The sequence below is a fragment of the Triticum dicoccoides genome, chromosome 3B (genome assembly GCF_002162155.2).
Source record: "Triticum dicoccoides isolate Atlit2015 ecotype Zavitan chromosome 3B, WEW_v2.0, whole genome shotgun sequence".
In the NCBI taxonomy this organism is placed as follows: domain Eukaryota; kingdom Viridiplantae; phylum Streptophyta; class Magnoliopsida; order Poales; family Poaceae; genus Triticum; species Triticum dicoccoides.
The window spans coordinates 113512754-113522351 of NC_041385.1; the positions used below are offsets into that span (position 1 = coordinate 113512754).

The 9598-nt window shown below is 47.4% G+C and overlaps 1 pseudogene; it reads left to right on the forward strand.

Annotated features, from left to right (window-relative positions):
* Positions 1–4307: 4307 nt before the first annotated feature.
* LOC119275062 lies at positions 4308–8825 on the forward strand (annotated as a pseudogene).
* Positions 8826–9598: the final 773 nt, after the last annotated feature.

The window sequence follows — 9598 nt, forward strand, 5'->3', positions numbered from 1 at the left end:
TGTCCTATCAAACCAAAACCATACATATTTGCACTTTATCCCTAAATCAGCGGCTAAGCTGGTGCGAGGTTTAGAAGGTACGCTTACTTCCTCACAGACGGAGGTGGAGGCACCCGTTGTGACTTATCATTTGGTGCACCTCTTAATGATTCTTTCGATCGTTCAACGCGATATCGAAAAAGTCTCAGTCAAATTCATCAAAACACTAAATTCCTGATATCAAGCAATATTGCTGAAGATGCTTGCTTGATGCTGGTTCTTTTCTAAATTGTTTTGTAGGCAAGTGTAACCCATGTATGCAAAGGATATATTTGGTCCATGTACCATGTAGCCCTACTAAAGGAAATGTGGGCCAGAATTGATTTATCTTTTTTCTTATCAAGCAATCCTTCATCCTCCAATTGGCCAAATATTTGGTGAGAATATGTGAGAGGGATGAGTAAAAAGGGCTGCCCGGTACACTTTGGGTTTTTTTGTCTGCAGTTTTCCCTTACATTTCTACAAGAGGCTGTTTTCACGACTCGAACCTGTGATCACTGGACCAGGACAACTTTGTTGCTGCGCCAAGGCTCGTGAGAGGGATGAGTAATAAATGCAAAAAATGTTAAATGGAGCACAAACTCCAATTTTGAACAATTCAAAAATCATACTTTTATGTTTCAAAAATTCTGAAAAAATACATATACCCAAATGTGTAATGTACATGTGTAAAAATTTTCATGGCGAAATACGTTGAAATGAAAACTACACAAAAATAATACAACAAATATGAGGCTTTTTAGCACAAACATAATACAACAAATATGTGGCTTTTTAGCACATACAATGTTCACTCTAAATACTATATGTGGTTTTTTAGCACATGCACCGTTCACTCTCTTGTGCAGTTTGCAATTCAAGGTATCTCATAGTGAAAGTTTACACACATATACATTACATCCTTATATATGTTAATTGTTTTTAGAATATTTTGAAACCTAAAATTTTGAATCTTTATTAAAAAAAAAACATCAGGCTTCAAGAAGACCATACTCCAAAACGCCATACCCCTCATTTGTAAGAGCATCTTCAGTCGGACCCCTCTTATCTTCCTGTATGTCCGGTGGACAGACCGATCACTGTCAGAATAGAAGAGAGAAGGAAAAAAGGTAACCCAACCGGACCCCCACTTTGTCCCATATGTCCAAGATGTCTGCAAACCATCGTATCCAACCCATATATGGGGAGGATATAAGAGCAACTCCAATGGGGCGATCTATTTTGTCCGTTTGGGTCATCCGGACACAAAACTCAGTCCAACGGGGCGACCCAAGCAGACACAATGTCCGCCTGCTGTCCGCTCGGACCCATTTTGGGCTCAAATCTGAGAAAATTTGGGTCAAAAGCGGACACAAAGCGGACGTTGTTTGTGCCCTCTTCGGCCCCCTCTGTCCGGCTGCATGTGCGGGCTGGCCCACTTGCCATCCACCCATCTGTCCCATCCCGTCTCTCTCCTTCTTTTTCTTCTCCCTCCCTCCCACCCGGACTGGGATCAGGTGACATGCGCTACGGTGACATGCACGGTGATATGCGGTCAAATTCAAATTTAAACATTGCGAAAAAATCTGAAAAAAATCATGCATGTTCACAGCACATACTAAGATAACCCCTAAAAATTTCAGATCAAAATTCAAAACATACATCGAGAAACAAAAAAGAGAAATCGGTCATAAAATAAATAGTTCCCGAACGGTTCTCTGTAGACTATTCACATATGAGTTTCTCTTTTTTGTTTCTCGATGTATATTTCGAATTTTGATCTAAAATTTTTAGGGGTTATCTTAGTATGTGCTGTGAACATGCATGATTTTTTTCAGATTTTTTCGCAATGTTTAAATTTGAATTTGGACCGCATGTCACCGTACATGTCATCGTAGCGCATGTCACCTGATCCCAGTTATAGCTGGCCAAACGGGCCGGGCTAAACAAGCCAGCCCGCGAGCACGCCGGCACGACCCGCCATGGGCCAGGCACGACACGGGCTAAACGGGCCGTGCCCGGCACGCGGCACGCCTTGGGCCGTGCCTGGACCTGGAGCCTGCGCACGTGGGCCGGCACGGCACGGCCCGTTTAATTTTTTTATATATTTTTCAGAATTTATATATATATATACCTAAAATATAGCCCAATAGGCCTAAAAACCAGCCCAGCAGGCTGAAAATGTGCAGCCCAGCGTGCTAAACGGGCCATCGGGCCGGCCCGTTTACTAATCAGGCCGTGCCTGGGCCAAGGAGCAGCGCCCGTGGGCCGGCACGGCACGGCCCGGCTATTAAACGTGCCATGGCGGGCCGTGCCGGGCCAGGCACGATTAGCACAGGCCGGGCCGTGCCATGCCGGGCCGGCCCGTTTGGCCAGGCCTGATCCCAGTCCCTCCCACCCACCCACCCCGCTCATCCTTCTTCGGTGCCGGTGCTCAGCCATGGTGGGCTTGTGCTCCTCCGGCGCCCGTGCCTGACTGCGCCCGGCCGCGCCCATCGGCTCGCCTCGCCCTGGCCTCGCCCGGCTGCGTCTGGCGTCGCCGCTGGACGCGCCAAGTACCGCTGGTGCTGCTGCCACGCGCGTGTTAGCTAGCTATGCATGCATGCATGCATTGCTGCCCGTCGCGGGCGTGCTAGCTAGCTAGCTAGCTAGTCGCCGCTGGCCGTGCATGCATGCTAGTGCTGCGCCTAGCTAGCCAGCGGCTGGCCGTGTGTGATACCCGGACCACTCGCGCGGCGCACGGGCGAGCACCGGAATGTGCGATGTGGAGTACGGGCGGCAGTGGAGGCGAGCTCGCGGGGCCGCAACCGAGCGGCGGGGCGCGCAAGAACGAGCGCGGAGGACGAGGTGAGCTGCGGGGTGGGCGCGGCGTGCGAAGGAGCGTGGAGGACGGGGTGAACTGCGGGCCGAAGCAGCCGAGCTCGCGCGGCGGGCGAGGCGACGGAGGCGAGCTCGCGGGGCACGGAGGCGGGGCAGCCGAGCGCGCGGGGCGCGCAGGCGAGTCGAGTTGCGGGCGAGACGGCGGAGGCGAGCTCGCGAGGCGCGGGGACGGGGCAGCTGAGTGCGCGGGGTGCGCAGGCGAGGCGAGCTCGCGGGGCGCGGGGGCAGGGCAGCCGAGCTCGCGGGGCGCGGCGGCGGAGGCGAGCTCGCCCATCAGGTGTTCGACTGAATGCCGACGCGAAACACATAAAATGCGTCTGTCTCCCGTTGGGCGCACCTGCCGACCCAAATAAAAAAGCGGATGCGGACAGGCGGACGGGCGATCCAAATGGACAAAAAACGGACAAAATCGGTGTCCATTTGGGTCGCCCCGTTGGAGTTGCTCTAAGGGCTTGCGGATGCGACAAGTCAATCCACCACGTAAGACGCGCCCACCTTGGACCACCTTTCACCTTTATTTTCTCTTATCTCTTTCTCTCTTCCTCTCTCTATATATATCAGCACTAATCATATGCATGTGGGTGGATAATTTGGGGACGAAGTGAGGGACAAGTCTGCATTCATAAGTGACATTAACGCAGACACGTTCGGATTGTGTTCGAACGCGTCCGTAAACGTTTGAGGAGCCAAATTTAAGGGGTCCGGCTATAGATGGCCTAACCAATTTTTTGATAACAGGCTACGCAAAGGCCAAAGAAGAACTCCGAGAACTCGCTTGCACTTGATTTGGATAATGATGATGCATCAAGTGATAGAGAAGGAAAGTGAAGCCCCACCCATGCCCCGGTTGCTCCCTCCAAAAGAGCCATCGGAGGTGGAAGAAAAAAGGTGAAAGAAAAGGGAACAAAGTTGGGCGACAATGATATGAAAGAATCATTGGACGCTCTCATAATTGCAAGAAAAGAGGCGGCTGAAGACAGGAAAGCTTTGAAGTTGAAGCAAATGGACGCATTTGAATTTGGTATGTGGATTTGAAGTTAAAGTTGTATGTGCATTTGATGTTAATTTTGATATGTGCATTCATGTGTCGTAAAGTTTTAATTTACATGCAAAGTTCATGTCTGTGTTTCAATATGCATGCAATTTTGTTCTGGTGCAGATAGTGTAGTTGGTGCCCAATGTACATCATCTGTTGGAGCAAAATGGTGCCCTGTTTTACATCACCCGTTGAAGCAAAAAATGTTTAAGGTGATGCAAAATGCATTTTTTGTGGTGTAAAACTATTTTCACCACATTTTTTATAACAGTCTACCATTTTTCTTGGTTTGGGTGGACGCCTGGCATCCCACGTGGGTTTAGTCATTGCAGTCTCCTTTCTTCCCCAATCGCACACTCCCACTCAACAGCAGCCGGTCTCATTCATCTCTCCAACGGCGACGAATGCCGGCGACCCTAGCTTGTTTCCTCTTCGTCTTCGTCGGCGCTAGGGGCGTTCGGATCTTCGCGCCCGTCGCCCTTGTGAGGAGCCTAGGCGTCGTCGCTCGGTCTCCGGGTTTCCCCCCACCGTCGAGTCTTCTCGGGCTGCTAGGTTTCCGTCCATCTGGTGCTTCGATTTCCGAAACCTCCTTCAACCTCCCCCTTCCCCCGACGGTGAGTTGGTAAACGCATTCACCGATCCACAGTCTCGACCACTTCCTGTTCTATTTTGATTTTTGACTGCGAGTCAAATGCCTTGTGCCCTTCCATATGCTATTTATAGGGGAGCAACAAATTTTTGCAATAATGCAATTTTACTGCTAACTCAGGGGACATTTGTTCGTGACAAAGGAACCTCAAGAGACTATTGTTCGTTTAAGCAAATGGAACCCCGTTAGCATCTCAGTAGCAATAGCTTTCTTACCATCCATTTTTGGGATTACGCAGGAATTTTGGTTACTCGTTTAACAAACTTGTGTTTGTTCTCCAATTGCCCGGCTATCGCTCTGAAGCAATTTAAGCAACTATGCACTTACCCCAGGTTACATTGTGTAGTATTTTCGTCATTTTCCAGCACAACTCTTGATCTTCATGCATCAGTTGAGTAATTTGTGTGTCACCCATTACTTGCATGCTTATCCTTGCCTATGACCGATAAATGTGATTGCAGTTCTATGTAATGATTTTGTCATAATTATTTTAAAAAATAAATTTTGTGGGCTGTAAGTATTTCGATATCTGCCACGTATCAACTGATTGTATATTTGTGACTCAAACTGACAGGATAGAGAGACCCCAAAACATGCATGCCGAGTTTTAGCTGTAAAGTTATCTGTGCTTGCTATGCTAATCTAAAAAAAATGTGGTTAAAAGGGGAAGTTCCCTCCCTTAACTGTACGTTATTTAGGTAGAAATGAGACCTCTCTGCGGATCGAACGTGGGTAGGAGAGCTATCGGGTTCACTTTTTTTTTGTCTGATTGCTAATGCTAATCTAGGTTTACAATCTTCGTTTTACCTTCTTTCACATCTTCTTGCTTCACTTTTGTTATCGTCTGATTTTTTTTTCTGTATTTATTTGTGTGCATCATTTAGTTCCGAAATATATGATCTACTCCATATCGTGAAGATGCCGTCAGAGACAACTGAAGTTGATGCCGCGGTGCGGAGTTCTGTTGAATGTGCAGTTGGAAAGGTTATCTCGGCCGCAAAGTCCATGGGGCCAAATTCGTCAAGCCCCCAAGCTGAAACCTCCAACTCTTCTACTCATGTTAGTCTTATATTCAGAATATTTTCATGAGTTCAACTTTTTTGTTATACATATTTCTTACAGTTCTTCTTCTTATTTAATCAGGTGCATTCTATTATCAATTCGATTGTCGAAAAACATCGTGCCATCTGGGCCGAAGAGTTTGAAATAATTCAACAGAAACGTTTCTCCTTAATGGCAGCCGACTTTTCTGACGCTATTTCATCACTCGTGCGCAACTGCCAGACTGACGTGGATGCTTCTTTCCATCAAGTTCGAGACCAGCTACATCCTGTTGGTACAACTGAATATCAAGTTCCACGTCCTGATCAAGCTCCTGTCGATCTGGTCCGAGATCAGCAGAATCCTCCTGTTGCATCTGAAGTTCAGGTTCCAGAGGTTGTTCTAAATTCAATGGATGCTAAAGAAAGTCAAGCCAGAGTGTCGGATGATAATGTACATGTCTCTCCTGTTCTAAATTCAAAGGATGCTCAGGACACTCAAGTGAACGAGAATGTTGGCACCGAGGGTCTAGTCTCGGGTGATATCACACGCGTCTCTCCTGATCCTATTGAAGATCAATCTCCCAACTTTTCAAGAGGCATATGTGCTACTATCAGCGATGATCCTTCTCACTTGGAGAATGTTGCCGCTCCAACACCTACTGATGCTAATCTCACTGGTGGATCATTTGTAACACGAACCGTTGATAGAAACTCAAAACGGAATCATGATGAAACGGGAAACGGAAATGATGGGAAATGGAAAAGAAAAAAGAAAAAGAAGCTGTTCAGCAATCCCACTTTGCAAACCTTCATCTGATCTCTCCCTATCCGATACCTCCATGGCCCACATGTCAGAGGCTGGCGACCCGTTCGAATTTCTCCCGCTATCAATCCTCGCCGACATCCTCGGCCGCGTCGCTCATACCAGAGACATCGCATCGTGCCGCCTTGCCTCGCGCGAGCTCCTTGCCGCGGCTTACCAGTGCCCACGCATCCGCCTCGACGCCTCCGGCCGAGCACCCGGTCTTCGGAAGGGTGGGGGAGGGGTCGAGGGCACCGCCTTCCACACACTCGCTGGAAACCTCGCGTCACGCCTCGGGTCGCACCTCCGCTCCCTTGTGATCATTGCGCCCGAAGGGCAGGGTTGCCCCGATGAAGCGGCGTGGGTGGAGGAGGGGGAGTTCGATGAGCCTGATGATCTGCATGTTACCAGTGGAAACTCCGTGCGGGCGTGGGCTACAACAGCCGCAGGACCTGCCCTCCAGGAGGTGGAGATAGCTGACTTCTGGCCACAGTCATGCTGGCGGAAGGCGGAGGCGCTCCCTGTCATTTCGCACTTCTGTCAGTCTCTCTCTGGCAATATTTATGTTCTCTGCATTGAAAAGTTGTTTCATTTCAAGGAATGTATTATCCTGCTAGAGTTAGCTTGTCACGTCGGAACAAGTTATTTAGCTGAAGTTATGCTCCTTATTCACAAAGCTTACTGTTTCGTGGTTGAATTATAATCTGTAATGCTCTAAAAAGGTTGTCTTTTAACCTGTGCTGTTCTAGAAACTTACCCGTTTGCTCATTTATCAATTTTGGGCTATAGAAATAATAATTACATTAGGGGGCTTGGTTTTTGTTAAAACTCTATTGCTCATTGGTTTGAAGTTCTGGGTCTCTTAGATGTCAGTTGTAGTTTTACATTTTTTAGAGGATCATGTTGATTTTGCTCTGTCTAAAGCTTGAAACCGATATTTAGGTAGATTACAGTGGCTTAAGATTTGGCTTACTCTCGTCCTGGCAGAACGGCAGCAACACAATTTTAATTACAGAGAACTTTCCAACCATTTTATTATCTTTGAAGGAAGATACACAAGTAGAACATTTTGGGGTCATAGATGAAAACATTTTTGGGTCATAGCGCTGCAATGTGGAATCTCACCAAGTAGTGCTATTATCAGTTTATCACCATATTCAGATATAAATAATTTGTGTAGTTAAGGCTGCATCTGTCACACTGAGTTTGTGATGGTCTATTTGGTTCCAGATATTTACCCAGTTAATTAAACCCTGCTTGTAATGATCTGAGATTAAATTTTGTGTATGCAGGTCATAATCTGCTCAAACTGGGGCTGAAAAATGCATGGCTGTCTGTTGATGGGCTCGAGATAATGCCTAACCTGACCCATCTGACTCTTGAATTCATTAGACTCGATGACGAGGACCTGAGCAAGCTGAATGAATGCTTCCCTTGCCTTCAGGTTCTCAATCTTATCAGAGTCGGGGGTCTCAAAAACCCCAAGATTCACCTCTCTCAAGTAAAGACTTTCCGCTGGAGGTATCAAATGCTCCGTGTTCCTTAGCTATCCATGCGCCGAATTTGGTTCATCTCGAGTTGAAGTGTGTTCAACCAGATATCCTCATTTTAGACACTCCTTCCGTGTCTACTCTGAAGCTGACCATTGATAAACTCGGTCCAACTGTCCAAGTTGACGGCCTAGCGAGTTTGAAAAATCTTCGAATCGAGTCCTCGGAGCTGAACTCCCTCCTGCAGCTGTTTGCAAGTGATTGGGATATCAGGACATTAGATCTTGAGCTACCAGTTTCTGTGGACTGCATAGACCTTTACTATGAGGTGAAGCCAGACTACCTTGTCCAATTGTTCTCCAGAATCACTGAAGTGAAGCTGTCACCAAGGTTTTCATGTGCACTGATGAGCCTCCTATGCCTCTGTACGAATCATGAGTCTGCAGGCCGTTTGGAGAAACTTCTGGTCCATCTACCGGCATCGGACATCACTTCTTGTCCGTTCGTGCCGTTGCTTAGTGTGGGCGCGCCGTCGTGCGAGGTGACTGTTCTTTTCCATGCTGATACCAGCGATGCTGTTCGTCAAGCTGCTGCATCAGTCTGGCCACCATTTGTTCGGGGACTCCCAAGGTTTCCGGAGATCACATGGCGATGGGGTACTTGACAGTAACCCTTGTATCCATACTTCATTCGAAGGCTATCATGAATCTCAGAGCTAGCAGTGCCTGCGACACTTCTGTCGACCCATCACCGTCTTCGACAGTTTCTGAAGCCTGTTGGTTTGGTCATGGCACATTTGCTGATGGCCGGATGTGTGCCTACTATGCGCCGTAGCACTGTGGAAAAATGTTCCAACATGAAGAACTATATATGGTTGTCTTGCTAGATTATGTAGTACTATTTGTATGATGCATATGACCTGCTAAACAGTTTCTGAAAAGGACTGTGCTAACGACCAGTCGACTGGTCGTTAGCGACAGATCCGCACGACTCCCCTCGATGACTCCCGCTTCTCCCGTTCCGCACCCTCCCGCTTCTCCCGTTCCGCACCCTCCCGCTTCTCCCGTTCTCCCCCGATTGACACTAATAAAAAAAGGCGAATTGAGAAAAAAGTGTGCTACATGGGATTCGAACCTACATCAGGTAGCTAGGGCACGCCTAATACCATGAGCAACAACCATTACACCAACCCAAGCTGTTGTTCAATACTTGAAAACAAAAGTCTTTTAAAACTCTTTTTCACCATTGTCAGATGACAAAAAGAAAGGTATTTTCTTGAAAACAAATCACTGCATAAATGATGATGTACTATACGTGTGAATGTGTAGAGGGACTCCTCTATGACTTTTTTATCAGGAGGGTCAGGTACATAAGTTATCAGGTCTGTGATGTATGAGTTACCATGCTATTCACACAAAAAGTTATCGAGGGGATGTTTTATCAACTCCCCCCACCACCCCCATCGCCAAAGTTATCAGGACCTGGGTACATAAGTTATCATGTCTATGATGTGTGTTACCATGCTATTCACACAAAAGCTACCGAGGGGATATTTCATCAACTCCCCCCACCCTCGTCGCCAAAGTTATCAGAACCTGGGTACATAAGTTATCAGGTCTACGATGTGTGAGTTACCATGCTATTCATACAAAAGTGACCGAGGGGATATTTCATTAACTC